Below are 18,570 nucleotides of genomic sequence, written 5' to 3' on the forward strand. Positions count from 1 at the left end.
TCACATCTCACTCCTCTCTCTGCTGCAGCCATGCTGGGCCTGATGAACTCTGGCAGCCCTGGCAGGATGAGTTCTGCCCAGTGGGAGCTCTGGGAGCTTTGGAGTGCTTCAAGCTGCAGCTGCCACCTCGCACCACAGGTAGGGGCTGGGGGCAGACAGCCGCCCATGCCTTCCCCCCTCTCCTCTGCAGGTCCTGCACAGCCCAAGTTTCTTTGTCCCTCCTTAAATATGTTATTCACAGAGGTGCTGAGTGGCTCAGCTCTGGCCAGAGGCAGGTTTGGCATGGAGCCGAGGCAGCTTCCAGCAGCCCCTCCCCACTACCAAACCCCCGCCACACAAACCCAATGCAGTGAGCCAGAAAGGGAGCTCTCCGTGTGCTTGCTACACCGCCTGAAGAGCACACCATTACATTTCCAAATCTCTGCACTGGTTGCCATTGAAAGCTAACCGTTCAACGTTCAAGGCCAGGTTGGACAAGGCCCTGAGCAACCTGATCTAGTTGGAGATATCCCTGTTCCTTGCAGGGGGGTTGGACTAGATGACCTTTGAAGGTCCCTTCCAGCCCTAACCATTCTATGATTCTATGATTTGGTGCTTCCTTTGGTGTCTGTGGAAAGCATGACTCAGCAATCAGTCTGTTATATGTAGTCCCTTCCTACCCTTGCATGCCTTACCCTTACATTGGAATTTAACTGACTATCCTGCTTGTAAAGTAGACTTAATTCCCCATTTGGGGACATGCTTTTGTAAGTTGCTGACTAATTAAAGGCAACTCGGAAATCTTAAAACCCAGCTCCAATGGCCCACTGCCTTCCTGGCCTCCATCCAGACCACAACATCCCCAAGCAGGGGACTTTGTTTAAGGGGAGACCTGTTCTGGTGTCACGTGGAGCCAGTTGGCTCCCACACATCTGCAGTTTGGCTGGAAGGACTAAGAGAGCAGCTGGTCCCCCAGGTATTGCCAGGCTGGGCCAGGCTCTGACAAGAGTTCAGTCGCGGCCATGGCACCTCCACCTGTGGGGCTGGCTGAGAGCAGGGACCTCCCCAGGTCCCCAGCAGCAGAGTGAGCTCAGGTGCTGATTTTAGCGGTATAAAGCTTCACATAAGGAAGATATTTGAACAAGGGTAGATAGGAAACAGTGGGTCAATGGTACTAAGGGTTACAGCTCATCACCAGAGTTTTTACGACAAAAAGTGGATACCTGACTTGAAAAGACTTTTGTTCTTGAAATGGGGATTTATTCAGAAGAGATCTCTGGCTCGTGCTGCAAAGAAGGTCAGCCTGGACATTCCCAGTAGCCCCTTTTGGCTTTGTAATCCATCAGTCTACAAAGCCTAATTAAACTTAAACATGTGATGAAGTGAATTTGGGCAGCTGTCCAAACAGCTCTGCTCTGTGGATAGCCATATGAATTACAGTTATCTAGTGAACAATTTCTTATCGCTGATCAGAGACCCTCTTAAAGTCTTTCTGCAAATGACTTAATATCTCAAAATCGTCTATATTATAGCTTAAATAACATCTACTACAAACATTGTCAAGCTGAGTCAGTATCTCTGTGGTTGTTCGTTACCGGAAAGTAAAAAAAAGACTGATCCCTGGTTACGGAAAAACTCAAAAGATCTGCCATGTTAGATCATTGCTTTAGAGAAAGAATTAGTATCTTTTTCAAAATACTGAACCCTTGGAGATTTCTTTTCTGGGTCTCCTGAGGTTTTTAAACATTGAGTATAAAGAGGATTTTTTTTTCCTTTTCCCAGTTTTAAACTTCAGAGGAAAATGTGGTTTTGAAAGTTAAATGCTGATTCTAGTATAAGGATTACATTCCACTAAAGTTTAAAAACAAATAAAGAAAGAGGCAATATAAAGGAAGGAAAAGCCAATATAAAATAGACCTTTAAAAAAATGGAGAGAAGCATAGCAGATCAGCAGAATACAGAGCATATGAAAGGAGAACAGTGGCTTGGAAAGTAGGAAAAAGAAAATAAAATTAGAACTTGCATATACAACTGTAGATTGAAAGTATTTGTCTGCGTAAGGAATGGTATAATTCCTTTTTTTTTTTGCTAGAAAACTGCTCACTTTGTGTTGTTTTCTAAAAGAACACAAACATTTTAGCAACAAAAGTAAATGGTTCATCAATTTCAGTTAGATTAATGAACCCCCAAAATAGAAACCTGCTCTGAACTTGGTAAAATTAGGTGGTTTTCTAGTTTCAGACAGTAATTTCTTTTGTGAAGCTGATTTTGACAAAATGTGCCAGTATATCAGTGGCAGAGGACTGGCTAGTTACACAAATTCATTCATGAGCAACAGGTTGGATGAATTAAGGAATATTTTTTCAGGTTTCAAAATAAGTAATTCAAGGGTCAATTAACAGTCTGCTGTAAGTCAGCGTAAGTCCCACTGATTTGAGTCGCTTTGGCTCCAGTCCTAAGGCTCTAATCCTACCACACTTACGAACTGTGCTTGGGCATCCCATCTCCTTGCATGTGCCCTGGCTTAGCCTTGGGAAGTAAGTGAGACTTTGTGTGTGTCCACACATTTTAAGATGAAGTATCACTGCCTAATTTATGGGATTTATTAATTTATATAGATGCCGAGTTTTGTCGGCAAAACACCTGCCTGTTTTGTCTGCTCTTCTAAGCAAGACACCATTGCATGTTATGGCTGAGTGTGTTATGTATTCATCTAGGGATTTAGCAGGGGTTTTAAGCTTCCCTAAACATTTCACATTTGCTTTTTAACACTTCATCATACATTTATTTTACCTCCAAGCAAACACATGTTAAGCATAAATTTATTTTTTACATAGTAGCACAAGAGGAAAGTATTATTTATTGATATTAAAAAAAATATCTTGAGGAAATAGCCATGTGTTATTTCCTGGAAAAATCACAGTAGTACTCCGTCTGGACTGCATCGTTAATACTTAGGAAATACTTGTGAAGTCAATACAAATATTTATTAAAATACTAAAACATGCTACAGATAGTTTTGTTCCACTACATTCCACATTTCAATCCATTCACATCCAGTGGAATCAGATGCAAGGAAGATGTGTGGCAGGCTTTCTAAATTAGCTGTCAGAATGAGGGAAGGAGACATTAGAGAAAGAGCAAAAGACACGACAAGACATGACTAGAGTGTATACTATAGTCCTTGGAAGAAGATTGAGGCCAAACTACCAAAGTAATGATCTGGATTAAATATACATTAATGTCACAAGGAACACTCTCTCCTTATCTGCTTAAATCAGGGAACAAATGTAACAATAGAGAAGAGCTGTTTGGGAGGAAGTTGGCTAAAACCTGTTGGGAATCACAGAAACCACAGAATAAATGGATAGCATGCTAAACGGATAGAATGTTAAAAATTTAAGAATGAAGTTTTCTTCTGCTTAATTTTAAGCATTTTTTGAAACAGATTTCATAATGAGTATTTTCTTTCATCCATTTGGACAAATGCATTCTTGTGGAATGTGTTATATGTAGACGTTTAAGACACACCATGTGTAGCAAAATGTACATGAAGTATTTTACTGTAGAAAAGTTACTGCAAAACCACTGAAAATTAAATGGAAGTGCAGTTAGTACTAAGTGCATCTTCAAACAGTTGAATATGAAGAAATCTACAATTTTACTAGAGCTTTGTAGAAGGCACTTAAAATTTCTGCTTCACCTTGCTCAAGCAGGCTCTCATCAAAACAGACCTTAAGCTAGGGTATCAATTCCCAGCCAGTTTTCTGTGGATTCACTAAAATCTACAAGTTTGAAGGAAATTAAGTATTGTAAAGGCTACAATATGCTTCAGCTTTTACTATTATTTGAAATCTGTGAACTCAGTTAATATCCTATTTGTGGTAACAAATTACGAGTAATTTTTCTTTCCATTTATTGTGACTTTTCCTTTTTTCCTAGCTGTTTTAACATACAGGCTTTCCCCCCCGCCCTGTAAGGCCCTAGACAAGTTGAACTTAATTTTAGCATGTAATAGAAATGGAATTCATTGTAGTATTTTTGAAAGTAATATAAGCACCTGGATGACTTAGCAAAACAGAGCTCCAAGATTTCCATTCATAACAATGCACAGATAATGGAATGTCCCACAAAAGGTTATATGCAGACTGTCAGATGCCATTTAAGCAAGTATTTTCTTCCTTGCTCTTTATTTAATATAAGACAGTGCCAAGTATGTCCTCATGTTCTGAAGTACTGCAAGAGAGCAGGTTGGTCCAACTCCTTCAAAGAACTGGAGCATGCATACTTGATGTTTGACAGTATTTGTACCTTTCTGGTATTCTCTTTCCATACATCATTATCATCAGTTCATTGTCTCCCCTCAAATGTGAGAGAGTACATCTCTCATCCATTTGCCAAGAAAAAGTCACTGTATAATGTATTCAGAATGATTTATGAGCTAAAAAGCAAAACAAAGGCACTGAATAACCAAACACATGTACATGCAGCAGTATCATTTAATCAATTACATTATCCACTTTTATGATACACTCCTGAATTATGTTCTTCTTGCATGTATAATTAGAAGGTAGAACAGATGGTGAAAGCTTAGTTTAAAGGCCTTAGATAAAGTTTTAAAATAACCATTGCTGCCAAGCAATCGTTCACTGTAACAGGATATATTTTTCATTAAGCTATGTTTTTGCCGTGGTCTAATACACTAGATAGTAATGAGACTGTAAAAACATTACTCTCCAGGGTCTTATTCTGCCAGAGTTCATTGTAATGGAATGTGAACATGGAGTGGAAGATTGGGGGTGGCTCTAAGGTACATTTTCATCTCCCGTTGAAGTGTACTCTAAGGAATCATCACTCTGAATAATCAAGAGGATCATCTCTGAGAAGCCAGCTCTGCTTTCAGAGAAAGGAAAATGATATACTAATATGTAAATATTAATGGTTTAGGCATGTTCCATGCTTATATACAGACATTCATCAGAATGGAGCAAAAGGAAAATACTAAAAAAGGGAGAAATATGCCCAGTTCATTAGGGACTGGAATAACTAAGGGCAGAGTGTAGTGCCAGCCCATCTTACTACTCATATTTACTTCTCTCATCACTGCACAGCACATCCTATATCTGATGTGAAACATGAATCCCAAGATATGAAGTGTATTCTTGAAGCAAAACAATATTCTGGCACTTCTTTATGTGCTGCTTTTTTTTCTGCTTTATACATTTTTGGTAACACAGAAATATCAAATTGAATCATTTAGTTTATGTCATGGTTTAGGCCGGCCAGCAACTGAACGCCACACAGCAGCTTGCTCACTCTTCCCCACCCCTCGGAGATGGGGAAGAGAATTAAAGGGGAAAAGGGAAAGAAACCCATAGGTTGAGATAAGAACAATTTACTACTACTACTACTACTCATATATGAATATATACAAATGTATAATGATAATAATATATACAACCAAGTGACGCACATTGTAATTGCTCACCACCCCTTGATCAAAGCACGTCCCATCCCAACTAATGATCCCAAAACAGTTAAGTCCTGACACTGCAATCCTGGACAAGTGAGAGACTTGAAAAGAGAGCGAGAGAGAGCCCACTCTAAGAGTGAGAGCCCCAGAAGAGCAACAGCCCTTCTTTCTGCCAACCCTCATTTTTATGCTGGGCATGACACTGCATGATATGGAATACTTCATTGGTCAATTTAGCCCTGAATCCTAAATTCAAATCACAAGGGGAATGCTCCCCCCTATCCTGTTGTGCTCCTGCACACTGACAAGAACATGGGAAGCTGAAAAGTCCTTGAGGCCAACTATAAACATCAGTGCACTATCAACATTCTTCTCATAAAGAGTCCTACGCTAAAAAAACACAGAGCTCTTCTAGCTGCTAAAAAGAACTAACTCTGTCCCAGCTGAAACCAGGACAGTTTATTTCCTCTTATCTGCTCTTCTTCACTGGTTTATGTTGCATTCATGCTCCCTGAAAGCTTTAATTTTAGTACTTGTTTATATTAGAGCATTTGTAAAACAAGTTTAAAGTATAACAGCTCTTTCTCACTGGCTTCATTTGAAAGCAAAACTGTGCTTCTGTATGTTTGTCTTTTAGTGTTTGAGTGTAATCCACTAACAAAGCAGGTTAAAGCAACACACATTCTTTACAGAGAATAAATGAGTCCAACAATGAACCCATGTAAAATAGCTGTTTGGGATATTTCCTCACATACAGAACTCCTACGACAACTCTTGGCTGCTTGTCACAATCTAGCAGCATCACAGAGGAGGCACAGTCTCTGCACAACTTTTCCATTCCCATAGCAGTGCAACATTTATGAACACGTCACATCTTGCTGGAGCAGAAAAAAAAAGTAGAAAACAGTGATTTAGTCATTGGCTTGCTTCTAGGTCAACATGGTGGTATGTGACCTTGGCAAAGATGCAACCACACCCTTGGAAAGTTCAGCCATCATTGCAGATGATGACTACCTGATCAATGTGTTTGCACAAGAGAAAGGTGACAGAGGGTGGGGATGTGAAATGTGTTGATTTTCAAAAAGAATTATTAGCTACTAAGCCAAAAAATGTACAAAAATTTTTGCATGCTTACTTAAATCCCAGTGGCACATCTGCAAAAAATAATACTTTTCCTTTCAAATGCCTTAGAAAGCATCCAAATGATGTCTTACAAAACCATGAAAACAAACACAATACACTTAGATGAATCCTCTTTAAAAATAAAGCTCATTATATCTTTGCATTGACTACAAAACTGAGAAAGCAGCATATTTGGAACCGTAATACTTGCCAGTTTGCACTGCTTACTGTAAAAAAACTTAGGAAGATTATTTTAACAATTATTTAAATACTTACAAAGATATGTCATATATTTATGCAGTTGGCAGTGACTTGCTTTTTGCTCTGTTTTGTACTTCAGCAAAGAAAAAGCAAACAAACAGAAAAAACTCCAACCAAAAAACAGCAGACACTGATTCTGTCATTTTGTTATTTTTACGATTATGCTGCTGATGCATTTATTTAAATAGTCCTCAATATATCTAAGCATATTCTATGAACAGACCAGTAAATAACTAGCCCTACTGTTTATTAATTTCACTGAAACTACAATGTACTGGTTCTTCATTACTAGCCCAGAAGTTTCATAACCTATGATAAACTAGCCTGTAACTTTTCCTCTACTTCTTATACATCCTGCCAAGTGAATGGTCTAGCATATATCTTGATGCCATGCCCCCCAACACATTTCTCACAGTCATATTTCTCATATCATAGGAATGGTGAAATGACAGATGCACCAGGTATTCTTGAAAAATAATGTTCTTTTTATAAATATTTTAAATACTAACAATCATTAAGTAAAAGATTCTTATTGCCAGTTATTTTCTTGTTGAGCATGTTGTATATTCAAGGCACTCATGCAGTTGGTAGCTGCTCCATGTTATATTGTCTAAATATGATGCAAAGAATGCTGTACACTAATGGATGAAAAATAATTCCCTGTCTCATTACTAGAAATCTAGCTAGTTAATTTCACAAAACAAACAATTAAAACCCCTTTGAAATTGCTGAACTAAATTATTTACAGCAATAGGAAAATTTGCTTCAGGAAGCGCAGGCGGAAATTGCAGGAGTAGATAAAGTTCCATCTGGGGCAAGTATGCTGAGGATGAACAAATGCTGCAGGAAATCACAGAATTATTCAAGAACTATTCAAACATGATAGGATCCTTCCTGTTCTTTTCAGCCTGACTGCATACATCATCTTATTTGGATCCTTTGTATTCCTAATTCAAGTAAGAATTAAAGATCAGTGGATCATCTACATGCCAAGAAATGAACTAAAAATACCATTTTTCAATATTATGTGGGAAACTCCGAATTTTTGGGACTTCAAATTGATAGAATTTGTGAATAGAAGTGATAAGCTTTGAGCAAACATGCCTCTAGAGCAAAAAGTTCTAGAACTGCAAAACAAACAATTCATAAATCTTGAATAATCAAATGTGAGTATTTATTTGGAATAAACTGTTCTTAGAACTGTTGCACGAATTTTTAAAAACTGTTTTTTAAACCATTGTTCAAAGGCTCATTCCATTTTTTCCCCCAGCCCCTTCACCTGCAAAAGCTATGTTCTGTTTGTTCTATAAGTCTGAACATAGAGGCCTTAAGAATAAAAATGTTAAATAATATGTTAAAGATCACAAAATCCTTTAATCTATCCGAGACCATTGTCATGTTTTATTGAAAACCTTGCTGTGGATCAGAGGGAGAAACAAAAGCTTGTTACCACTCATAATAGGAGTTTCCCAGGAGTCTTACAGTCATGCATTTCTAACTCTGATAGTCCATAAGCTTTTAGCCTTCAAAGCTGTCTCAGACCTTAAAACTAATTCAAGTCTGAATAGTCACTGGTCCTTCAGTGAACAAGCATGATTTTCTGTAGGAGAAGGTAAGGAAAGAACATTGTAGTGGAATGTTCTAAAGAACATGTGTCAGTTGTTTGAAGCTTCTCAGATTTTGCAAACACCAATACTCATCCCAGTAGATATGAATTCATGAGCTGAGAACACACAGCATGGTTGAAATTGTCTTCTCCACTTGGGTATCTTTCTCGTCTGAGTGTCAAAAGTATTTTTGAGAGGGAAAACTAGAATACTTGTCTCACAGGGTGGATTTTGATTCCTGGTAATTGAGGTGTCTGAGACATGAGACTCTGATACTTCTCAGGTTTCTAAAATAATTTTTTAGCATTCTTCACATGTGATGGTCACACAAAGTCTCAGATGGAGTTGTATTCTGCCTTCCATAAGTGAAAGCTAGTTACCTCTCAGGAGGCCTTTCTACAGGAACAAAACAGATACTGTAAAATAAAAAAATAATTAAAAAAAAAAAGCAGCAGCCAATTCTTGCTCCTAACTTTGATCTTATAACCCAATAAAGATGTTATGGAATAAATCCCTTAACCTTACAGTTAAAAGATGTGAATTTGGAACTTTTTAAAAGGGTAACCCTTATTTTTTTATTCCTGCAACAGTTGTTATGGAGCACTGATAAAAAATTCCTTTGAAACAACAAGTATGATGGATTTTAAACTGTGCAAAAGAGGTTGTTCTTGGGAGCAAATTCTCTACTACTGACCTTAGAAGAATTTGCTTAACAGAGAAACTGGGTCTGCATTCTTTAAATTTTAATTTGTACTTATAGCATCAGTGACCAAGAGTCACTTTTCCTAACAACCTAACAAGATGAAAGGCAGGCTAACAGAACAACCTCCAAAACCTTACAGAGTGAACAGACACTTTGCAGACCTTTTGAAATGTGTTGTGGTTTTTTTTTTTTTGAGGGGGGGAGGGATGTGGGAGAGGAGACAGAGAAGGTTGACATGTAGAAATCTTCTGATACCTTTTGAGTCCTTGGGTACATCTATACTACTCTTAATCTGGCTCCAGAATGACTTTCTGGAGCAAATTTCTGGTTATGCCTACTCACCACACTTTGGCTTGCAGGAAATGCACTCCGGAAAGGTACCTAATACATCTGACCTATTAAAGCACATTGAGACCAAGGGAGCCAAGCTGGCATATTATTTCTGGAAAGATTCTTACAGGAATAATTTTCAAGTATATAAAGTACAGAAGAAAAGAAGCAGAAAGCAACTGGAGAGCAGCACAACCATAGGAAGAACAAAGGTCATCTCCTTTGGGACAAGGATCACAACTCTCTACTTCATATGGTCTTGAAAGCCTGCAATTATCTTTAAAAGGTGAAAAAAATTCTACTTTTGTTCCTGTGATTTAAGTGATTGCTTCTTCAGTACTTTTAGAAAGCAATGTACACACTGAGCATAAGCAAGCCTTTATTTGCACAACGGCAAACTTGTCAGCATGATTCTATTCAGGATTCCTTCCCACATGGAAATAGAAATAATTTTCAACATCATTTCAAACATTTTCAAAATAGTAGCTATCCTAACAAAGTCTTAGTAAATATTTCAAATAAAAAAGAGTCAGGATAGAACAAATGTTTTCTCAGTGTGGCCTAGTCTGTCAAAGACAGGACTACATTTCAAGACCTTTTCTCTGCTTTGCTGCCAGATACCTTGAACAACTGATTAAATTACTGTGTGTCTCAGTTTCTTAATGTATGCAATGAAAATAATGATTCCAACGTATACTGTAAAGAGGTTTTAAGTATTAGTGAGCTCTTAAGCATCATGTGTTATCTCATAATGCCCTAGAGAATAGTCCATGTGTTTAATCAGTTAAGTTTTGAAAGCTCAAATGTCATTTAAAAGTTTCAGGTGTTACTACAAATTAAATGTTTAAAAGTACACAACACAAGCTTAATTTGATCAGATCATTTTGAAACTTGTGTAACTGATGAACCAACTGAGAAGTCTGACGGATGGGAGGGTTGAGTGATGGAGAATGAAGGTTACTGGCACAGAAGAAACAGGAAGCTGCTAACAGTGGGTCCAGAGGACAAAAAGTTAAAAAAAACAATGAAAAAAATTGTCGAGTGTAGAAAGAGAGAGCACAGGAACAATTAGGAAGACAAAACTATCATAATAGTAAAGTCTTCAAACAAGGGAACACAGACTGATGACACAGAATAAGAAGCTGTTCAGTGTAAACTAATAGAAAAGATTTAATGGTTGATCAGACCACACAGGTTATTAGGGAGCCAGTAAGGAAGGGATGAAAGCAACACTATTAAAGCTAGTATACAGAAGATAAACAGAAGAGGAGAAACACAGCACGTTTTGGAATGTCACCTCTATTTCTCTCAGCTTCCTATTTTCATCTCCCCTCATTTTAAAATTTCTCATTCCTCTTTCCAGACCTATGCCTTCAGCTGTTTCCAGGCAGGCTATTTCATCTGACTGGGAACTGTTTTGTGTCACCATCACTGCTTCCAATTCTTCTCTCTGCATTACACCCACCCTAGGACCACCAGTACATGCAGAACTATAAAATAGTTTGCAGATTTCTGAGATACTGTGGAGGACTGTAACCAGCATCTTATCCATGAGCTGACTGCTACTGAGTTCTAGCAATAAAGAAACCAAACAGATGTTTCATATTACACATTATATATTCATATTGCATCCATATTTCATTGCTTCTTTGAAAATGACAATGTTTAAAAATACGAAAGTGATCTGAAAATGCCTATAATTGATAGTTAAGTAGAAAGAAGCAGAACAAGAGTAGAAAGAAATAAAACATCAGCAGATAGAAAACAAGAGCAGACATGTAAGTTATAGCAGGGCTAAAACCGTATCTTGTGGACACCAACTGAAAATGATAGTTTGCAATACTGCAAGATCTCTCTTTATTAAAAACACAATCCACTTAACTGTTAAAGCCAGAAACCATGGTATTTCCCATGGCAAACAAAATGCCAAATAGCTCATAATAATTTAAATTTAACTACTGGGTATAAAAAATGCACAGTTTAAGTATGTGTGTGATATTCTCACCATGGTAGCAGTTTCCTCAAAATATTTTGGTAAACAGGAATTGATATTCTGAAGTAACTGCTGCTCTGTTTCTTCACCAGTTGAAAATAACATACTGTATTATTTATGTTACATTCTTAGCTTTAAAAGTTGTACAAACAAAAACTAATCAACCTGTCATCTTTCACATTTTAAATATCCAACAGTTTATTAGAACTCTGATCCTCTGGAAAAAAAAAAAAAGGTAATGTAAATTTTAAATACTCTTTATACAAATCAAGGGAGGTAGCAACACTCATGACTTTAGTGTTTACTTTTGGTATGGTATCAAGAAACAGAACGTGCTGCCACTTCTTTATAATAGAAAAGCTCTTCACAGACCTTAGAGAATAAAGTTTTATCCATACAAGATATGCAGCATTTTCAAGAGCAGAATGTAACTAACATGAAAGCTATAGGAAGTCCTTCTCCATAACTAAAGGTAAATTGCATAATGCTGATTAATTTCCTTGGTCCCATTTTAACCCCTGAATCTTGTATTTGCATTGGAAGGTTCTTACGAGCCTTAGATCTACTTTGACTTTGCAATGTGACATTTTATCTTAAAATAGACTGAGAAAAGAGAAGGATTTTTGTGATCACATAGGAGGAGACATGGCAATCTGCACCATACCTAAATTTCATCCTATACTGGCTGAGAACACCCCCACGGTCCTGTCTGTTGCAGCCCTGCAAAAATGAGAGGCTGACTGATTCGCTGGTGAACAAACAACATTTGTATTTAGGTTTGTAGCTACTTGCTTACTTCAAGTCTTATTTACTAAAATGTTAATTTTTAAACTTTTATTCCTCCAGCTCTTCTATGTCTATTTTCCACTGTTGTTAGGCATATAAGACAGCCCTTCGTCTTGGCCTGTCAACTGCTGGCATCTCTGCCCTCTCCCAGGAGAGAGAGGCTTCTTGTGAATTCTATTACTCCCTCACTCCCCGCATCCCCTTTGCTTCTTGAATTTCACTCCCTTGTCTGTTTTCTCAGACTTTCCTCCTTCATTTTAAAGTGTCAAACAAGATTTCTGGCATATTCTACAGATTCTCAGTGATCAAGTTGCATTTTGCATCTCCACAGCAGTCACCAACACCTACTGTTCAACACACACTTCCATGTTTCCTGCCAAGTGTAAACACTTGTTTAAGAAGGTCTCCAGATTCACAGAGTGCAACTTACATTCAGTAGTACAAAAAACACTTATTGTATAGCTATGGTTTTATCTTTGTTTCTTCAAGCTGAATTATTGCAGTAATAATTTATAGACTTTATTGCTTATAATTTTGTTTTATTCCTTCTAAATTTTTGTCAAATGTTTTTGACTGCCATTTTGCCTTGATTTGCTGTTAGGACAATCACTCAATTAAGAAATCTCATATATTGTGTAATCTTTCAATTAGTTGTCTTTTGCATCCAAAGAGCATATCTCCTTTAAATCTGCTATGAATTATTTCAGAATTATACGACTGAGAAAACATAAAAAAATTAAAATACTTGCTTTTTTAATGCATTTTGTGTTCTTTCAGTCGTCACTCCATGGGACTCTAATGAGGAGATTTAAAGTACTTTTTCCTACACTGCCTGTATTAGTCTTGTCTAGCTGTAATTTGCAGACCAGTGCTCAGTTGTTGACCTTGGGCTGTTGTGGGATTTTTGATTTCCTACAGAGCATAAACTCAGCTCTGATGTCCCTCAGAGCATTCCATTCTTGGCCCAGCACTGTTCCTAATCAATATGCTGGCACTCAGAGGCCAAAGTCTTTGGCAATGTTTTTGTGCCCCTGCATGGATGCTGATACTAAACTATATCTATCTTTAACGCCTTCTGTCCCTCAGGCATTTTTATTGTACTTACATCATTTGTCTGGTCTCCGCTACTAGATATGCTGTAACATTTTCCATCTACATTCAATAACAACAAAAAGCAGGTTATTCTTACTGGAAGAGGTTGTTTAGCTGCTATTTTTCTCTTTAGTACATAGCCATTCCTATATTCAACATTCAGTCCAAATATTAAAAAGAGAAGAGAGCTGCTAATCTCATGATTGATATTTAAGGCTTATGTCCATTCTATTAACTTACCTTTATTTCAACTAAGAAAGATAGACTGCTCTTTTATTATCTGGGTATCAACGTCTTGGGCTGTGCTTTTATTTCTTGCAGCAAGATAGCTGTGAACCTGTCCATATTTCCAAATCTGTTTTTTTTGACAAATTGGAGTGTATCAAAAATACTGTTGCCTGTATCTTCTCTAGAATTTTCTAAAGCATTTATGTTCAACAGTAGAGTTTATCTCTGTACAGAGGAGACCTGAAAAACGTATCTTCACCCCAATTTTTTAAAATGGAGTATAGAATAAACCACAAGTCCCAGGAAAGAATGACAGAAGCAAAACTTGAAGCTAGGTCTAAAAGATGATGTGTGGCTCACTTATGTCACAGATAATGGATTAAAAGTAGGTACTCTTGCTAGACTACTGGTAGTACAGCTTGCAGAAACCACATGTAGCAAAAGTTTAGTCCAGACATTGATCTCTCTTAGTACTTTGAATATCAATCCATAGAATATACTTCTTACAATGCAGCAATATTTGGAAACAATTTAACATACAATTTTCAAGAACTGCTTCATCTACCAATTTTTAGTGTTTATTTTTGCAAAGATTTTTCATCATGTGCTTGGTTAATCAGTTATGTTGCTGGTGCTAGCTAACACTAATACAAAGACTTGTGACAATCGTTTCAGTTGACAACCTTAAGGATAAAAAGTTCCCTCAGATAACAGATACATGGTGCCAAGAGTACCACAGGTATTAGCAGTACCAAGAACAGTAGACTGGTGAGTTCCATCCAAACAAATACTTTAAACATATTTAGTCTGCAGTGTTCTTCCATTACTACCTGTGGCTTGAAAATGAATGTGAAAATACTGGAAAAATGAAGAAAAGAAAGAGTGACGTGCAAGGACAACACTGGAGTAAAAGGCTTAAGAGCTGTTTGAAAGCAATGTGGAGACATTATGAAAGCATCATATGGGTTCTTGCACAGAACAATTACAGAAGCCCAAATCTCCTTCTTGAGCAAGGCTTCCCAATCTTTTGGATTACTCCACAATGGGGTAACACCAGTGTTGTGCACACCACAGAATGGCTTTTATTCCCTGACAAATAAACATTAGCGGTTTAAGATGCTTAAACAAGCACAACCTGCAAACCATCACTTGCACAAACATTAGTTTGACTTGTTTAACAACAGATTGTGATAAATTACTTCTCACAATGTAGAGGAAAAAAAAAGTTTGAGCTGAAACCCAAAGCCTGACATATTTATAAGTTTTCTGCTTTTTCAGATATATGTTCAAATAAGCATTTTTTCATACTTAATTTGTTAAATATGGTAAAAACTCTTATGCTTTTCATGACCTGACAAGGAATGGATGGAGAGTTGTCAAGGAAATTTCTAAAGTACCCTTGGTGCTACCCTTTTCTATGACAGCTGTCTCACTCAGCTGTAAAAAAAAAAAAAAAAAGAATTTCTTTGTGTAGGCACTTAAAATCAATTGAATGAATGAATCTGAAAACAAGATACTCTAAATCAGAAAAAAAAAGAAAGAAAAAAGCATTAGATATTACAAGGGCTAAATTTTAGATTTTATAAGCTTAGATCAGATTTTATAAGGGCTAGCATGGCCCTCTATTCTAAAACTACTGCCCATTTTCCATTTTTATATTAGTGCAGCACGTTGAAAATATTCAGTTACATTCATGTGTTAATGCTATTCATCATTAGTAAAGATGCAACAGTCTTCTTTATAATTCATACATACGAATATACATTTCATAACCATAATTTCCATCCTATAAGCCAGAAAATACAGTCAATTCCAACAATATCAGATTGCGGCATCATCACCATCACGAAAATTCAAAACCAGAAACTTCTACTGTAGGGGAGCACATTTATCTATGTCCATGCTATGTTAAAGTTTCCTATAACTGCAGATGATGATTGCAGCAGCCTGTCAGTGACTGGTTTCAGCAAAAGCCATCTGGGTGGGACATGGCACAGTAATTTCCTTCACCACCTCAAAAATACTTTCAGCTGAGCAAGTATTCTCTTTTCAACACAAGAAAGTAGCTGAATGCTTCTATGACAATAGATTGTCAACGTCAAATTTATTTATTCCATACAGTATCTGAACATATTGCATACCACATAAGCTCCACAGTTTACATTTACCAACAGATGTTTTTCTTTCTGGAGCAGATGGTATATTGAGTGTACTGTGACATAATTCACATTTGCATTATCAGTCATGAATGCTAATGCATTCCATAAACTGCGTTTTGTATTTTGGTAAGATATTTTTAATAGCCATAGCATCTTTGTAAAAATCAATTAGCTTGATAATACAATCAGGGAACCAAATTTCTTTTCTTAGCTGCAGAGAAAGGTAAGCTTTATCTTACCTAAAGGTAAGATTTACAAAAAAAAAAAAGAATTAAAAAGAAAGAGGCAAGAGGGATAATACTTTGTTATTACCTTTGTTTGATCTGTGCATACTTATTCTGTTTGTGGTTATCGAAAATTCAACTTCAAAGATGGAGTTACTTTTGTAAGAATTTCGAATTTTCAAAGCTATTAGCTAATTCTGAGTAATATACGTTGCCAGATAAAGTTAGTAACTTCACTATTCTTGGGCATGATGATGGTCCTGCTAAATAATTAAAAAATCCAAATTGTCTTGAATTTTATTCTCAACTTACATTATTTTTTCCATTATTTTGGGATTTTGGAATCTAGAATGCTGTTAATATCTGGAATACCCTGCTGAGCAACTTCCTAAAAGGGATATATCAAATAATATATGCAGTCCCAACGGTATTCTGTTTTACAGTATTCAAGGTACACTTTCACATAAATGAACTCTCTGCTTACTTTCTGACTACGATTACAGATTTTTCTTGATTCAAACAAACTTCCTATTGTCAAATTACTTTTTTTTCCCATGAGTTTTATCCCGCACAGACAGTGCAAGTGTAATCCAGTTCTTCCACTGGCATAAATGAGCCCAGCCTTCTTTAAAGACAATAAGCCTTTCATCAGTTTAAAATCAGCACAATGTGAACTGGACTGGTCTCATGATTCAGAAGCCTAGAGTCTGGTTTGAGCTGCATTGAGAGCAAACATCTTCTCATACATCTAAGTCAATCACTGCCCAACACTATGCTACTCTTAGATGTCTTAATATTTGTTTGTTTTTACACAGTTTACTTGTTTTTGCACAGAAGCGACTGGAATGTTTAACTGAGCACTAAGGAGTTAAGGAAGTGTTATACAAATTGAGTAACAAGTTAGATCAAAAGAAGGACACAGGAATGGAAAGACCACTGGTCTGGTGTGGCACTGCAGTCCTAATACATTCTTGATCAGCTTTGTATGAAGACCAAACGATAAAAGCATGACTTTTGCATTTTAGAGTAAGATATCCATACAACAACAAGAATATAAATTACACGTGTAGAAGGCTAAGAATTTTTACCTTAAAATTCTGATGCCTTAGAGAACCAGGTGGCATCCTATGATTGATATATAGAATTATATGATTGAGATTATAGAATCTGGAAGCTGGATACTATTCCCCTTTCCCAACAGTAAAAATAATTACCTATAATAGTGGTTTGTCACAACTAGCCCATTGAGACAGCTCTCAGGTGGGCCTCCATTATTGTTTTACAAATATTACAATATCTTAAGATTTGTAACTCATAATAGCTCTCCATTACTAATTATCACTATTCTTGCCCACTTGTTTGTGGCTGATTTGTCCTACCTTATACATCAAGGTTTAGTTTTGCAGGATTTAGTCGGTACCCATGTTATTTGGCATGAGAAATACTTGCTTCTAGGGGGATTTACCACCATCTTGATGTTTTCCTTTTGACTGGAATAAATATAATATGAAGTTCATTACTGACAGCTCTTATTAATCTTCATAACTGTCCATCCCTCCCTTACACTAGAAGAATGTTTATTCTATGTTCAGCCTTCTTTTTAACAGCTTGAAATTCTTGATTTGCTAGTAATTTTGTATGATCGTTAAACTTCAGTTCAAATGTTTCTTGGAGGCATTTTTTGTGTTTATTTGTGGTTTGTAGGTTTTAATGTATAGTCATTTACCATCTAGTGCAGATTGTCTTAGCAGCCATCTGTCACTAAAATTCACACTGGAGTGGCCCACTCATCTACACTTTCTTTCTCACTTGTGTGCTTTTGAAAATCTTTCCCTGTATACACACATGTACCAGAGTGGCTTCCAGCATAATTTTTATGATGGTTCATTAGGCTCCATTTATTTGCATCCAACAGAAATTTGCTTAAAGATGTTCGATATCGCACTTTCTGGTTATATGCAGTCAAAAGGAACCTCTGGGTCCTTCAGACAAGTAGGTAGAGAAAGGGTTTGTAAGCCCCTTCAACAAGGAGTAGAAGGACAGCACTTGTTCTGTAGTTGAGTTCCTCAGATGCATGTCCATCCTCTTTCCCTAACGAAGTCAGATCTGACTTGGGGCAGCGGGGTGAGGCAGAACAGGACAGAGAGAAATATCTGTATTTCCTCTGTAATTCTGATGTCTTGTCCAAACAGTTACATACAAATATCTGTGGTATTTGGATTCTTTTTAGAGTTGGTATCATGAAAGATTCAAATTATGTCATCCATCATTTGTCAAGTGCCCTGCAACAGCTACAGCCCTGGAAGTAGTCTGGAAGGGTTTCCAGAACAACCACTTCCCACTTATATACCACCAACACAAAAAATACTTTCTAGCAGCCTTTAACACATTTAAAAGTGTAGTGCAAAAGGACAAAAGGCACCAAACTATATCTTTGACAGAGTAGTTTAGTTAAAAACATAGAAAAACAATTCATATATCGTAATATATTTTAAACCAGAACACAAGGATTTCAGGATCACTAGAAGCAGCAGAACCTAGCTATCTCACTCAACATTGTCTCTTTGATCTTTTGCATTTCACAGGAGTTCAAAAGAAAAATCTCCTGGCCAT

Source organism: Tauraco erythrolophus, chromosome 9 (assembly GCF_009769465.1).
Source record: "Tauraco erythrolophus isolate bTauEry1 chromosome 9, bTauEry1.pri, whole genome shotgun sequence".
NCBI classification, from domain to species: Eukaryota; Metazoa; Chordata; class Aves; order Musophagiformes; family Musophagidae; genus Tauraco; species Tauraco erythrolophus.